This window comes from Benincasa hispida, chromosome 11, assembly GCF_027475165.1.
Source record: "Benincasa hispida cultivar pf3 chromosome 11, pf3_genome.v1.1, whole genome shotgun sequence".
Classification (NCBI taxonomy): domain Eukaryota; kingdom Viridiplantae; phylum Streptophyta; class Magnoliopsida; order Cucurbitales; family Cucurbitaceae; genus Benincasa; species Benincasa hispida.
This window is the reverse complement of record NC_143488.1, coordinates 1,941,022-1,958,912: the sequence shown is the minus strand read 5'-3', so window position 1 is coordinate 1,958,912 and position 17,891 is coordinate 1,941,022. Positions and strand designations below refer to the sequence as shown.

The following is a 17,891-nucleotide window of genomic DNA, read 5'->3' as shown; positions in this document are numbered from 1 at the left end:
TCACGAAAACTTTGCGCTCCTCCTCAATGATCTCCTCCGCAACAGAGAATGGCCTCCACAGCACCACGAGCGGCCTCCGAAAAACCTCGACGGTGTCGAGTTGAGTCTGACACCACCAACAAGGCGACCTTGGTATTCTTGGTGTGAGAATCTAGAGGTTGGGCTCTATTTGGACTTGGTGTGAGGCAGAAAAGCGGAGGAAACAATGATCGCATACACGACTGGGCAAGTGGGAGAAGTCGGAGACCTATCGTATAGGTCAATGCCCAATCGTTTAGATAAAACTATGCGATCGTCTAGCAAAAGCTATGCGATCGTTTAGCTCTATCGTTTAGATCGGTCGATTCTACACGATCATTTACCTTGGGCCAGCGATCGTCTAGCAAAATTATGCGATCGTTTAGTAAACACTGCACGATCGTTTAGCTAGCATTTGCAGATCGTTTAGTAAATCTGTATTTACTTGACGACTTCCGTGAGTTTCTTTTCGCCGGAGAGAAAACTCAAATTCTTTTCAAACTTTTGTGAAAACTTCTGTAAAAACTTCTTTTCCAAAATAGGAAACCGATTTCCTTTTAAACTCACGGTTACCATGATCAATAATCACCCACTACTTTGGTTATTTAAAAGAAAAAGTATTAATTATCTAATAATTAATATTATTATAAACATAAATTATAACCAACTTATCATACTATATTTATAACCTATAGTTTTAATATTTCAACTCATGAAACATATAAACCATAGTTCTTTTCCTATTCCATGGTACTTAATGTAAATCTCGTTTACATCAATCCTCCACTAGATGTATCTTATACATCATACCGATTATATCATATATAATCAAAATACCTCTTGTCAAGTTGAACATTTCAAATCAACCCCAAGAACCTGATCCTTCAACATGAATCCAAACTACCAAGGGGACCTCATGGACCTGTAGATTTGAAGCTCCAACGGTAAGTGAATAACTGACTAAACTCTTTAGACGGGATCCACCATCCGTTAACTGCCAGGCACTCCACTAAAGACCGAAAACTAAACGCTCCCCACTACAGATATATTATGTGTCCATCTTAACCAATTAGCAGTGCGACAACCCTTCATAGATCGCTCGTAAGTACAGCTAGCCAATAATCGTTATGTCCTCATAGTTACATCTGTCTCCTTAAGTACCACTGATCCCTTTAATGAACATAAATCATAGTCCTATTATGACTGAGTCTTCTCTTCCAAAGAGAAGTTGTGGCCACTATGTTCAAGCTCCGAAATCAGCCCTTAAGGGAGCAATCTTTCTACTTATCCCTGCTTTGGGAAAGAAGTGAATTCCATATTGTGGATTGAGTTTCCAGCTCCTAGAACAGACAAGTCCCCAAAAAGGTAGGCATGTTGAGTTGGAAATCTGGCCACTCTCACCCATACTAACCAAAGGACCGCTCTCAAAGGCAAGAGTTCCCTAAACACTCAGGATTAAGGTCGTGTCACCTATGGTCGTTTAGGTAAGATGCAAGTCTCTAGTATCGATGACGTTATATACAGAGTCTAGTCATCTCGTGGTCTAGGTCTTATACAAACTCTTTGTATAGGACACCCCCGCTCCACGTCTCCACATGAATGGTCAGGATCTACCATCTATAGTAGTTTACAACACGTACAAACCTCAATAAAGCAGGCCATATCCGTAGTGTCACCAGGATTAGGTATTCCACCTTAATCCTTATACTACAGATCGATTTAGGTTATCACTTAAGGCATGATCCACTTGTATATCACATATACATGCTTAAGTTCACATAAGATAACCAAGGAGCTTTGTTTATTGGATATGAGTAAATGCTAGAATTAAATAACATTTATTTTATTCATTGAACAATGTGTATCTTTACAAAACAACGAGACTCCGGGAGAATTAGGACACCAATCCCAACAATCTCCCACTTGTCCTAATGACTTGGGAGACTAATGTATAATACAATATAAAAATGTACAATATACAATAAACTAGGGCATACTCTAGTATCATCTCTCACTTGTCCTAGACAAGATGCCACATGTCTCATAGACCCAGACTCTCTAGGTGACGCTCGAACACTTTAGCCGTGAGGATCTTTGTAAAGGGATCAGCAACGTTGTGCTCCGATGTGATCTGCTCGACTATCACATCACCGCGATGCACAATCTCCCTGATCAGGTGATATTTCTGTTCTTACTCCTTACCTTGACGATGACTCCAAGGCTCGTTCGAATTTGCCACAGCCCCGTTTTATCACAATAAAGAGTGATAGGCAAGTCCATATTTGGAACAACTTCCAAATCATAAGGAACTTCCTCAGCCAAACAGGTCTTTAGTTGCTTCACAAGCCGCTACGTATTCGGCTTCCATAGTGGAGTCTGCGATACATCCTTGCTTGATGCTTTGCCAAACTACAGCCCCTCCATTCAGAGTAAACATTGACCACGATGTCGATTTGTGAGAATCTCGATCGGTCTGAAATTTAGAGTCTGTATATCGTTTAAGGATTAGATCCTTATCTCCATACAAAATCATGTAGTCCCTCATTCTTCGAAGATACTTGAGGATCGTCTTGATCGCCGTCCAGTGATCAAATCCTGGATTGGACTGATACCGACTGACAATTTCTACTACATAGCAAATGTCGGGTCTGGTACACAACATTGCATACATCAAGCTTCCTACAGCAGAAGCATAGGGAATCCGTCTCATCTCTTCAACCTCTTGAGGTGTCTTAGGACATTGATCCTTAGACAGAACGATTCCATGCCTAAAAGGTAACAAACCCCTCTTGGAATCCTGCATCTTGTACCCGATCAACATTTGATCAATGTACGATGCCTAAGACAGGGATAACTGTTTGTTCTTGCTATCCCGAATGATTTGGATCCCTAGAACATACTGTGCCTCCCCCAAATATTTCATTTGGAATTGGGCAGCTAGCCAACTCTTAATGTCAGTCAGATATCCTACATCATTCCCAATGAGTAGGATATCATCCACATACAGTACCAAGAAAGCTACTGAGCTGTTGGTGATCTTCTTGTAAACACAAGGCTCATCAACGTTTTGGTCAAAGCCAAACAACTTGACATTAGTGTCAAATCTGATGTTCCAAGATCGAGATGCTTGTTTTAGTCTATAAATGGATCTATTAAGCTTGAAAACTCTTTGCTCTTGATCTAGAACTACGAACTCCTCTGGTTGAGTCATATAGATGGTGGCCTCAAGATTACCATTAAGAAAGGCAGTCTTGATGTTCATTTGCCATATTTCATAATCATAAAATGTGGCTATAGACAGAAGAATCCATATAGACTTAAGCATGATAAAAAGTGAGAAAGTTTCCTCATAGTCAACTCTCTCAATCTGGGTATAACCCTTTGCCACGAGCCTAGCCTTAAATGTTTGTACCTTTCCATCTACACCTCTCTTTCGCTTATAGATCCAGTTACACCCAATAGGTCTTATCCCATCAGGTGGATCAATAAACTCCCAGATGTTGTTGAAGTACATAGACTCTATTTCCTAGTTCATGGCTTTAACCCATTCATCTTTGTCAACATCCTCCGTTGCTTTCTTAAAAGACAATGAATCCTCGACCCTATCATTCGTAATGACGTTTTGGGCTTCAATCAAACCCTTGTAGCGATCTGGTAGGTTCATAACCCTTCCACTATGTCGAGGCAGTTTCAACTCTTGAGCTGGTTGACTAGACATCCCGACCTCAACAACTCTTGTTGATTTGTCGGCTTATTCAACAATTCTTGTTGAACTCTCAGCAGTCTCAGTCTCACTTGAGATCTTACATAGAACGAGCTTATTTTGTGGCTTATGATCCCTCATGTGATCTTCTTCCAAGAAGATAGCATTCGTGGAAACAAACACTTTGTTCTCACTTGGATCATAGAAGTATCCTCCTCTCGTTTCCTTGGGGTAGCCCACAAAGAGGTAAACTTTCGAACGCGGTTCCAACGTCTTTGGGTTAGTCATTAGCACATGTACCGGACAACCCCAAATTCTGAAGTGGGGTAAACTACCTTTACAGCCTCTCTATAACTCAATAGGTGTTTTAGAAACACTTTTTGAAGGAACATTGTTCAGGATATAACATGCAGTTTATACTACATAACCTCAAAACGAGTATAGAAGATGAGCATAACTCATCATAGACTGAACCATGTCCAACAAGGTTCTGTTTCTCCTTTCTGATACACCATTCTGTTGAGGTGTACCTGGGGCCGAGAGTTGGGACACAATCCCATGTTCTATCATATAGTTCTGGAACAAGAGGTCCATATACTCTCCACCACGATCATATCGTGGTGTTTTTATCTTCTTACCTAACAAGTTTTCAACTTCAGCCTTATACTCCTTGAACTTGTCAAGGGCTTCAGACTTACGTTGCATTAGGAAGAGATACCCAAACCTTGAATAATCATTTATGAAAGAGATGAAATATTCATACCCACCTCGAGCTCTAACATTCATCGAACCATAGAGGTCTGAATGTACAAGCTCCAAGACTTCCTTGGCTCTGTAACCTTTTCCAGTAAAAGGTCATTTGGTAATCTTGCCTTCGAGGTATGATTCATATACTGGCAAGGAGTTTTCTTCTAAACTCTTTATAAGTCCACTCTTCACCAACTTCTCAATTTTATTGAGGTTGATGTGACCTAACCTTAGATGCCAAAGATGGGCGTTTTTCTTTGGAGAAACCTTTGGTCTTTTAGCTGTTGTTGCTTTACTGAACATTTCAGTGTTAAACAAGGCTTTTATGACTAATGGCTTTAGTACATATAAGTTATTTTCCATTGAACCATAGCCAATCTCCATTCCATTCTTGAAAATAAACACTTTATTCTCAGAAAAGGAGATGGTATAGCCTTGTTCAATAAGACAAGAAACTGAGATTAAGTTCCTCTTAATATCAAGAACTACAAAAACATTATCCAGTAACACATAACATTTCTTGTCAACAAATAACTTCAGCCTGCCTACAGCAACAGCTGAAACCACCTCACCATTACCGACTCAAAGAGTCATCTCTCCCTTTGGCAACGTTTGCCAGGAACTAAATCCTTGGTAAGAGGAACTGACATGATTGGTAGCACCTGAATCTAGGATCCAGGTAGAATCATCATTCTCTACCAGACATGTCTCCAAGACCAATAAATCAAATTTACTGCCTTGTGTCCTCTTTTGGAGAGTAATGGGATGGAGGTCGTTTGCCACGAAATTCGTTTCACACGATTCTTTCCACTGTAATAAATCGGTCATTTTTAAAATCTTTAAACGAAAATACTAATGAGTTGCTGAAAAGAAAAACACATTGACCTACGTTAGGTTTTAAGCAAATACCCATTGTAAAAAAAAAACAACATCCTATAAGGTTTTAGCAAAACTAACATGAACCCCGTGTGACATTTAGTTTCGCAATAACGCTTCAAAGGTTTAGGATAAAAGCCGCCGAAAGGAGGTCAGTTATCCCTCATCTGAATTGAGAAGTTCTCAACCAGTCATTAATACCAGAGCAACTTTTGCTCCTATAACGACTAGCCATCATTGATTTGGCCAAGAGATCATTAACTTACTTATAAGTGTGACCCACCATTTTAAGCCCTAGAGGTCTGATAACTTGTAGAAATACAAGTTATTTATACTGTTTTATTTAGATTATGCAGCAAAAAGAAGGAAAAGTTACATCGACCGTATAGAAATTGGCTTAGAAGCGGAAAAATTGTAAAGTGTCCTAAGCACGCCCGCTAACCCCATTGCGATGGCAAAATGGAATGTCCAAGTCTTTGTTTTGCAGGAAATAGGTCACCGCATGCAACAATCATTCAAGAACAAAGAAAGAACAATGCAATTGCAGTGCATACGACGATCGATCATGGACTCAAATGATCAACACATTTCCACCACATGCGGCAATCGATAAAAGATCAAAACAATTAAATTGCATACGGCGATCAATCATAGATGTAAAGAGCGATGCATTCACAAGGACTTCTGACATTGTAGAACTTTTTTTTTGTATGATTCTGACAAGTTGAACGTGGGGCAGAGCAGACGTTTCCACTATGCCAGGGCAGGAATTATCAGCTTTTCAGAGCGAGACCACTAATGCAGAAGAAGCCAAGGTCTATAAATAGCTTCATCAAATTCAAAGAAAGAAGGTGGTCTGAAGAGACAATCGAAATCTAGGGAGAAAGACGAGACAAGACCGAGAGGTAAGTCTTTGGAGCAAGCAATTATTTCCATTCCCGAAGAAGAGGCTCTGTGCAAAGATCACTTCTACCTGGAAAACAAGCCTGAGAGGGAAGCTTTCCACCTCATTTCTACCACACACCGGCAAGCAAATCGTCTCTGATCGGGATCCGTGTCAAGATATTGACACTCTTTCCGTATTTGTTCTTATTTTCTATTCATCCACTATGTTCATCTCTAATCTTTCATTCACTATCTATAACAAATGCTTATCCTTAGATTTTAATACCATTATATTATTCATCTGTTCTTCATCATACATTCATCATCCATTTTCTTCATCATGTGTAACTAATCCCCAAGGTAAAGGGAAGGATTAAGCGAGCAAGTTATTCTTTGTTGAAGAAATCGGCTGAGTTTAGCTAAAGCATGCTCAACGACATCTTCACCTGTGAGAGCAGAAGTGAAGATGTTATTCCGCCTCTTGAAAGAAGGTTAGAAGAATGCGTTAACTAAAGCGAGAAATATTTCCAGAGATGGAAACAACCTTGCATTCATCACGTTCATCCTTGTTTCACCATAGACATATGGGAACACGGCCGATCACTGAAAGGTGTAAGCCAAGGGAAAGTGGAACCTTAGTTGCGTCCTCAACAAGATTGATGAACTTTCGATGTCCTTTCCCTTAACCCATTCTCTTTCCGATTCATTTCACAAAGACTTGCCACCTCATTCATCCGATACTTTTTCACATCTTCACAGCCAGTCCTCAACTTGTATATTTAATTGTTTATTCATTTGTTTATTACCGCACTTTATTTATCACTGCAATTTGCTTTACCGCACTTTATTTTATCACCGCAATTTACTTATCACTGCATTTTATTATCACACTTTATTTATCATCGCACTTTACTTTATTATCGCATTTTACTTTTTACTGCATTTTACTTTTCAAATCAATTCATTATTCTTTATGTTTCTCAGTTGCATATACCACATTAGTATCATATTAATCACCGCAATCCCCCTGTTCGACCTCACTCTAAAAAACTTGCGTTGGAATTATACTTTCTCAGTTGCACATAAAACTTATGACGCACGCACACTACACGAATGCATACTACGGAAGCATCTAAGCATCACCGCAATACATCATTTAGAATGTAGTATCGCATATTATCATTGTCGCAAAGCGCATACGTCAAAGACCTAACAAGTTTTTTTTACTATATAATCAATGATTAAATTATCATTTCAAGTTTTTGGCACCGTTGCCGGGGATTGAACCCGGATCACCCGCGTGACAGACGGGTATACTCACCACTATACTACAACGACCTTGACTCCAACCCCGCATCTCTAGTAGCATCCACCCGCCATCCATCTCCACCCCACTTCTCACCGCCAAGATCGCCGCATGTTGATGACCCACATGGTTTGGGAGTAGGTCCTTTTGCTCAACATCAAACTGATGCTGGTGAACCATCGATAGCGCAACCCTCCACCGCATCCTTTGCTGCTGCCTTAGAAGAAATGTGGGTCTTCTTATCTCAAAAGCTCACCTTCTTCCACCATTCATTAACGGAGTTGTGAAAAAGCAACACAGAGTTGCGGCAGGCGATGGTCAATATTCAACCCAACATTTTCACCATTCGCTTGAATCAAAGACAGATGGCCGAGCGCAACCATGAGTATTTCAATTTCTTAACTGCCTATTTACATGGTCCCATGGTGCCTTAACATCTACAACAGCCTTTGTACTTTCAAGAAGCGCCACAAAGAGCTCCTTCGTAACACCCTCCTCACCAAGAGCCCCCACTGCAACTCTAAATTTGGGGGTGTACCACTGTCTCCACAATTTTGCATTCTTTTTTTTTTACGGCCATTCATTTTTTATAGATAGCTATACCTTATATTCTTTTGTACATACTTACAATTTTGTGTTGCGATAATTATAACTCTTTGTGTACTTAGACAAATTTTATACAACTGAGTAATCATTCTTTCCTTATGCATTGGCCTCTTTATCATTATCATCCTTTGTCAATTTATTGCGGTAATTCTTTTCTTTTCTTTTGCGTTGTTTATTTGTGTTGCCATGATGAACAGTATGCGTAACCTTAGCAAAATTTTCTTTATACATTGCATTTTCTGCCTAACACTTAGACAATTCATCGTAATAGCTCTACTTTACCTTCTCTATTACAAGACTCTGCTCAAACCTTCTTTTCAAAATTTTGACTAAGTTTTTTGTCTTTTCTGTCCAAAACAACGCAATGAGGACCTTGCACATCTCTAAATTTGGGGGTGGGGAAGGTCTGAGCAGATGCGATCAAGCGGATACGGTCATATCAGGCAAATGCGTACATCATCGTCGAAAAAATCTCCATTAACTTAACAATCTTCTGTAAGTGTGATTTGGCCAAATCATCTTTAAATGTGATTTGATCAAGAGATCATTAACTTACTTAACAATCTCCCGTAAGTTTGACCCACCATTTTAAGCCTATAAGTCCACGCCAAAAAGCCAATCCGAAGGAAAGAAAATCCGATTAGGGCACAACCTAAAGTGTCCCTATCCATTTCTGGAGTTCATCTTGATATTGACCAAATGCACAAAGCCCATTCGAAGGGGGCCGCATCGAAGGTGACACGAGGGCGTACAGAATGATCTCACGGTGTGAACTAATGACAGAGACCATAGGATATGTTGGCCACACCCTTCACCCACTTACTATAAATACTCTCTCCGTCTACCTTGATATTGACTCATGCAAACACCATCCAAAGGGGGATGCATCCTGGGGCATCTTGAGGCCAAGCATGAATCTCACATTATGAATATACAGAGAGAAACATAAGTGGAATCATAGACATATCTGATACGCCTCTTCCTCCCACTGAGTATTTTATAACATAGGGTTTAGTTTACTTAGAAAAAAACACAGCTAAGGATTTTAACTAAGTGACTTTTAGGTTTTCCCAAGAGTAACATTTACTTTGGATAGTTGAACAACTTTTGAACAACTTTTGATCATCATCCATTAAACTCTTTAATGGAGTCTTTGGCCAAATCGCATGCTTGTTGAAAATCTATCTAATTCACCTTTCCAGGTAGGTTCCCAGGTAGGGTTGTTACGTTTCCGTCAACTTAAGAACACCAGCCTAGCCAGAACCTGCCTTAGACAAAAGGTCCCTTATAGATAGGTTTACAAGAAATTTAATCTTTTATTCCAACCAATTTAATCCTATTAAACCGATTTTAAAATATTAATCTAGGTTACTAAACTCTTTAGAACCATTTGAATTTAGGTCTATCTCAATCCAATTTTAAAACCCTTTAAAAACAAAAACTTGAGTTCACACTAAGTTCGCATGCAACTCTGAATTATTGATTTTAGGTCTAATTTCCTTTATAACACTTATAAACGGAAACAACCACAACGCGAAGCTAACACATGCAAGGCATTCATAACGCTATAAACGGCCTAAGTGTCATGCTCAATGCATTGTCCATTCATTGCTACTTCTTTTATATAACACTTATACAAAACCGCAATGAAACAAGCAAAACATGCTTCCATTCAGCCTTAGACTATAACATTTATAATAAAAGGATGATGCATGATAATGCTCAATGCATGCAAAGTATAACTCTTATATTTCATGATGCATGCACATGCTTTCAAGTAATTTCTTCATGCTTGATTATAACATTTATAATACATGATGCATGAGTAATTGCACAACCTAAGGTGGGTTTTTAACTATGTGACAAACACTTTGACATATAAGAACCATACATCACATGTATAAGAAATAAAAGTTGATTAACTGGGTAAAATTTCCTTAAAACACAAAAGGGAAAGCAAACTATTACAAAGACAAGGAGTCTCCAGTTCAAACAAGCGAACCGGGTCTTGAACCACTTGGCAAAGCATCGCTTCTTCAACCATCCATCGTGTATAAAGCACCCCGCGATTATCTACACGATAAAACAAACCCTTCGTTTTATCGCTTACCAGAGCTCCCAGAGTTAAACTATCGTTTGGCATTACTATACGATCGTCTAAAAAAATCCAGACGATCGTTTAGCCATTACAACACGATCGTGTACCTTTACTAAGCGATGAAGCCTGAAATACACGATCGCTTAGCGTGCTCCGCATGACGCCCGAATTTTGCGATCGTCTAAGCGACTACAATGCCTCGAAGCACCATCACCTAAGCAATCGCTTAGATATCTTCTCCGTATCGCATACGCGCGATCGCATAGGTAGTAAATAAGCGATGAAGCTTGCTAACTACACGATCGTCTAGCGTGTGTCTTTTACTAAACGACGAGCATCGCATGCTCCCACTACGATCGTCTACCTCCAACGCCAGCGCGATCGCACAACCAATGCTACGCGATATGGTAAACGATTTACCCCATCGCTTAACATTAGCTAAACGATCGTTTGAAAAATACTACACGATCGTCTAGAAAAAAAAACTAAACAGTCGCCTAGTAAAATCCCTACGATCGTTTTCCTGAGGCTACACGATCTGATCAACGCTTAATCTTTTTCTTCGTTGAGAATTGCATCACCATGCGTCGAAGCTTCATCACGAATGACTCGACGAACTTGAACTTTTCGAATTATAGACTCGATTGCAAAGTTAATTTCACCCAAAAATCAGGGGCTTTACAATTAACGCTTTGTAATATTGAAAGCTTTAACAAAAAGGAAATTTAAACCCGAAACATTCATCACATTCATCCACAAATGTAGAAAACGGTTAATTACAAAGGCGAAAACCCACCACGACATAAAAATCGTTTGATTCAGATATGTAATTTGGAATATCAGAGAACCTGACTCTGATACCAATTGAAGGAAATCAGAAACGAGATTTCCGTGAGCAGCGAAAGCAAGACCATTCCAAATTACAATTATGAATCAACAAATCATTTACAGTTGACTTCAAAAGAAGCGGTTATACAATGTACAGAGAAATTACAGCATGAACATCAAATGTATAATAGGAAAAATTGTACTAACAACGGTAGAAGCGTCTCCACGCTTCGATGCGTACTCTGATCGAACAACAACAACCACGAACACTTGATCTACACGACCGCAACACCGCACGAACACAGCACGAACATTTTGCACTCATCCTCAATGATCTGGTCGGTCACGATCTCCTCTGCAATAGTGAACGGCCTCCGTAGCACCGCGAACGACCTTCGGAAAACCTTGACAGTGTCGAGTTGAGTCTGACACCACCAACAATGCGACCTTGGGATTCTCAGTGTGAGAATCCAGAGGGTGAGATCTATTTGGACTTGGTGTGAGGCAGACAAGTGGAGGAAACAACGATCGTGTACACGATAGGCAAGTGGGAGAAGTCGGAGACCTATCGTATAGGTCGATGCCCAATCGTTTAGATAAAACTATGCGATCGTCTAGAAAAAGCTATGCGATTGTTTAGCTCGGTCGATTCTACACGATCGTTTACCTTGGGCCGACGATCGTCTAGCAAAGCTATGCGATCGTTTAGTAAACACTGCACGATCATTTAGCTAGCACCTGCATGATCGTTTACCTAGCCCAGTCATTGTTTAGTAAATCTGTATTTACTTGACGACTTCCATGAGTTTCATTTCGCCGGAGAGAAAACTCAAATTGTTTTCAAATTTTTGTGAAAACTTCTGTAAAAACATCTTTTTCAAAATAGGAAACCGATTTCCTTTTAAACTCACGGTTACCATGATCAATAACCACCCACTACTTTGGTTATTTAAAAGAAAAAGTATTAATTATCTAATAGTTAATATTAGTATAAACATAAATGATAACCAACTTATCATACTATATTTATAACCTATAGTTTTAATATTTCATCTGATGAAACATATAAACCATAGTTCTTTTCCTATTCCATGGTACTCAATGTAAATCTCATTTACATTAATCCTCCACTAGATATATCTTATACATCATACCGATTATATCATATATAATCAAAATACCTCTTGTCAATTTAAACATTTCAAATCAACACCAAGAACTTGATCCTTCAACATGAATCCAAGCTACCAAGGGGACCTCATGGACCTGTAGATCTGAAGCTCCAACGATACGTGAATCACTGACTATACTCTTTAGCCAAGGGATCCACCATCCGTTAACTGCCAAGGCACTCCACTAAAGATCGACAACTGAACTCTCCTCACTACAGATATATTCTGTGTCCATCTTAACCAATCAGCAGTGCGACAACCCTTCACAGATCACTTGTAAGTATAGTTGGGCCAATAACCATTATGCCCCTGTAGTTACATCTGTCTCCTTAAGTACCACTGATTCATCTAATGAACATAAATTATAGTCCTACTATGACTGAGTCTTCTTTTCCAAAGAGAAGCTGTGGCCACTATGTTCAAGCCCCAGAATCAGCCCTTAAGGGGGCAATCTCTCTACTTATCCCTGCTTTGGGAAAGGAGTGAATTCCATATTTTGGATTGAGTTCCCAGCTCCCAGATTAGACAAGTCCCCAAAAAGGTAGGCATGTTGAGTTGGCAATCTGGCCACTCTCACCCATACTAATCAAAGGATCGCTCTCAAAGGCAGAAGTTCCCAAAACACTCAGGATTAAGGTCGTGTCACCTATGGTTGTTTAGGTGAAATGCAAGTCTCTAGTATCAACGACGTTATATACAGAGTCATCTCGTGGTCTAGGTCTTATACAAACTCTTTGTATAGGACACCCCCGCTCCACGTCTCCACATGAATGGTCAGGATCTACCATCTGTAGTAGTTTACAACACTTACAAACCTCTATAAAGCAGGCCGAATCCATAGTGTCACCAGGATTAGGTATCCCACCTTAATCCTTATACTACAGACCGATTTAGGTTATCACTTAAGGCATGATCCACTTGAATATCACATATACATGCATAAGTTCACATAAGATAACCAAGGAGCTTTGTTTATTGGATATGAGTAAATGTCAGAATTAAATAATATTTATTTTATTCATTGAACAATGTGTATCTTTTCAAAACAACGAGACTCTGGGAGAATTAGGACACCAATCCCAACAGTACGTGGTGACATACAAGTGGATCATGTCTTAACTGACAACAAAAATAGTATGTAGTATATGGATATAGGAGGGAAACCTTATCCTGGTAACAATAGGGACGCGACCCACTTTGTGGAATTATTACAAATGTTGTGACTTGTCACAAATGGTCTGGTCTTGATCATTGGTGTAGTGTACATGCGAGCGGAGGCGTCCTATACAAAGAGTTTGTATAAGACTTGACCCCGAAGTATTAATGTCTTGTCATATAACTCTGTTTATGACTGAGACTTCACTTCACTAGGATGACCATAGGTAACATGGCCTCAATCCTGAGTGAGTTGGGAACTCCTGCCATTGAGGGTGGTCTTTTGATTCACATAGGTGCTAGTGGCCAGAGCGCTTACTCAAACCTACCATTTTAGGGATTCATCTGATTTGGGAGCTGGGAACTTAGCTTCACAAGATGGAGTTCACTTCTTCCTGAAAGTATGGGTAAGTAGATAGATTGCTCTCTTAAGAGCTGATCTCGGGGCTTGAACGATGTGGCGCCACACACCTTCTCATGGCCCGAGAGGTGTTAGCACATAGTAGGACTATGTTGTATTGTTCATTAGAGGGATCAGTGGTACTTAAGAAGGAAGATGTAATTACAGGAGCAAAACGATAAATTGGTCTATTGTAATTATGAGCATCTGTGAAGGGTCATCGTATTGATGATTGGTTATATCCAATGGACATAGAAATATATCTATGGCAGGAAGAGTTCAACTGTCGGTCTTTAATGGAATGCCTGACAGTTAACGGATGGTGGATATTGTGACTAAAGAGTTTAGTTAGCTATTCATGTACTGTTGAAGCTTCGAGCCATAGGTCCATAAGGTCCCCTTGGTAACTTGGATATAAGTTGAGAGTCCGTTTTTGGGTTAGTTTGAAATGTTCAAATTGACAAAAGGGAGTTCGATTATATATGATATAATTGAACGAGTTAATTAAATATGATATAATTAACTTTATGTATGAGATACATTAATTTGGAGAAAATTGGATATAAATATGATTTATATCTAGTAGAGGAAAATATTATAATTAATATATGATATTAATTTATATGTTATGAATATGATGAGATGACATTCATTGGACGGTTATAAAGGAAATGGGACGACGTCTCTTCAATTCTAAATAACAGATGAGTGCATTGAAAGATCACTTTGAGATGCATAAATAGCTAATGGTGTGTTGAGCATGAAGGCGTGGACATTATGTTAAATAAAGTGTCATTGTTTAGAAAATCAGTGCCTATATGATAGTGCTTGCACGATCGTTTATATATACGACATTGCTAAGCAATCACTTACCGATTACACCTTCACACGCTATTAACTAAAGGATCGTTTACCTTTTCCTAAGCGATCGTTTAGCTCCCGATATTTACTAAACGATCGTATATACGATCACTTAGAAAACTTAAGCGATCGCTCACCCTTTTCCTACACGATTGTTTATACGATCACTTACTTTTTCCTCCACGATCGTTTAGACGATCACTTATTTTTTCCTACACGATCGTATACTTCACCTAAACGATCAAGCATCTTGTCTATGCAATAGATGACCTCATCTCCCACTTGCTTGATCGTTGTGTACGGTCTCTCTTCCTCCTTCCCTCTACCAAATCCGAACAAAGCCCACACTTTGGATTCTCACTCCAAGAATATTGATGGCTCTGAGTGGTGGTATCATCTCCGTTTCCTTCTGTCCGAGTAGTGATTGTTCGAGGTAGACGGTTGGGTTTTAGACTCACTATGAAGAAGAAATCTTCATCTGATCTTTTTAGCATTATGAATGCATATTAGTATGTTTTGAATGTATATGTGGTAATTCTATCACAATGAATTGGAAAGATCTGCTTCCGCTCGTAGGTACTCTTGAATAAGAATTCCTTCAATTGGAACGACGTTCAAAATTATGCCTATTTGTAGGATACCCTAAATAAATAATAGGTGGATTTTTTTTATGATTCTCAAGAAGTTAAAGTATTTGTATCGACAAATGCTATATTCTTAGAAGAAGATCATATTAGGAATCATCAACCTCACAGTAAACTAGAATTCAATAAAATATCCAAAGAAACTACAAATTCAACAAGAGTTGTTGATCAAGCTGGTCCATCAATAATAGTTGTTGCTCCGTCACATCTTTCTCAAGAGATGAGAATACCTCGACGTAGTGGGAGGGTTATTCAAAAGCCTTATCACTATATGGGTTTAGCAAAAACTCATGTCTTCATACCTGATGATGGCTTAGAGGACTCATTGACCTTTAAACAGGCAATGGAAGATGTTGATAAAGAATAATGGATAAAATCCATAGACCTAGAAGTGGAGTCAATTTACTTCAATTCTATCTAAAAACTTGTAGATCGACTAGATGGTATAAAACCCATTAGTTGCAAGTGGATCTACAAGAGAAAGCGAGACCAAACTGGTAAGGTGAAGACCTATAAAACCAGACTTGTGGCAAAAGGTTTTACCCAAAGAAAGAGGGTAGACTATGAAGAAACTTTTCTTTCCTATTGCCATGATAAAATCTATAAAAATACTTTTGTCCATTTCTACATTTTATGACTATGAAATATGGAAAATGAATGTCAAGACAACCTTTATGAATAACCATCTTGATGAAAGTATCTACATGTCTTAACCAGAAGGGTTTATTGAACAGGGTCAAGAGAAAAAGGTTTGCAAGCTTAAACGATCCATTTATGGGTTAAAACAAGCATCTAGATCCTGGAATATAAGATTTGACATTGCGATCGAATCTTATGGCTTTGAACAGAATGTTGACGAACCTTGTGTTTACAAGAAGTGGTCAACAAAACTATAGCTTTCTCGGTCCTTTATGTTGATGATATCTTGCTCATTGCGAATGAGACAAGTTTTCTTGTTGACGTAAAAAGATGACTAACATCGTAATTCCAAATGAAGGATTTAGGAAATTCACAATATGTTCTTGGAATTCAAATTGTTCAGAATTGCAAGAACAGAATGCTAGTACTATCTCAGAATATTGACAAGATGTTGTCAAGGTATAATATGCAAAATTCCAAAAAGGGTATGTTACCTTTTAGACATGGAATTCATTTGTCCAAGGAACAATGTCTTGAAATGCCTAAAAAAATTGAGGAAATGAAAAGAATTCCATATGCATTAGTAGTTGGGAGTCTGATGTATGCTATGTTGTGTACACGTTCTGACATATGCTTTGCAATTGGAATTGTCAGCAGGTTCCAATCTAACCTTGGGACAGTCATTGGATTATTGTTAAGAATATCCTTAAGTATCTCTAGAGAATGAGGAACTATATGCTCGTGTATGGGCCTAAGGATTTGATCCTTACGGGATAGACTAGTTCTGATTTTTAGACGGATGTAGATTCTAGGAAATCTACTTCAAGGTCAGTTTTCACTCTTAATGGAAGAGCTATAGTGTGAAGAAGCATCAAACAAAGTTGTATTGCTGACTCCACGATGGAAGCTAAGTATGTAGCTGTATATGAAACAGTTAAAGAAGCCGTATAGCTACACAAATTCCTGATAGATTTGGAAATGGTTTCAAATATACATCTGCCTATCACTCTGTGTTGTGATAATAGTAGAGCAGTTGCCAATTCAAAGGAACTAAAAAGCCACAAATGCAGGAAACACATCGAGAGAAAGTACCATCTCATTCGGGAGACAGTACACATAGTAGACGTGATAGTCACGCAGATAGCCTCTGAAGATAATCTTGTTAATACATTTACAAAGACCTCACGACTAAAGTGTTTGAGGGCCACCTGGTTGGACTAGGACTACGAGCTTCATAACCTAGGGCAAGTGGGAGAATGTCAAGGGTATATAGATGCTTTAGTTTATTGTATTTTCTTTCTTAATCTCAACATTGTGTACATTATATATATGTATATATTTGTAACTCACTAGAGTATTAATCCAAGTGGGAGATTGTTGGGAATGTCCTAAAACTCGCAGTTCGTAAATATTGGAAACATATTCTATTTATCAATAAAAATATTATTGAGTCATTCATTCAATAAAATGTTATTGGCATTGCATTCTATTGTAAAATCCAATAAACGAATCCATGACTATAGTATGAATACTTTAACTTTATGTCGAGACATAAAAGTGGATCAAGTTTTAGTATATAGCCAAAATGGTCTATAAAGTATATGGATGAGATTGGGTACCTCGTCCTGGTGACACTATTGGATGCGGCCCACTTTGTATACTGATACAAATGATGTGATCCTAAAGTCATTCATGTGGAGACATGTGAGTAGGGGCATCCTATGCAAAGGATGTTTGTATAAGACCGGACCTCGAAATAGTTACTTTTCTTTATACCAACTATTTACTGTTAAAACTGACTATTTCAAATTCAACGACTTAGGGTAATTCGATCTTAATTTTGAGCTAACTATGAACTCCTATATATTTGAGAATATCCTTTGATCTACATAGGTGAGAGTAGTTCAACAACACTACTCAATAAGCCTCCCATTTTGGGGATAAGACCGGATA

At 38.7% G+C, this 17,891-nt stretch overlaps 1 non-coding gene across 1 annotated transcript; it reads right to left on the bottom strand.

Annotated features, from left to right (window-relative positions):
- Positions 1-7,495: 7,495 nt before the first annotated feature.
- On the bottom strand, positions 7,496-7,567 carry TRNAD-GUC (transfer RNA aspartic acid (anticodon GUC)). Its single transcript has one exon. It is a non-coding gene; the product is annotated as a tRNA-Asp (tRNA).
- Between the last annotated feature and the right edge of the window lie 10,324 nt (positions 7,568-17,891).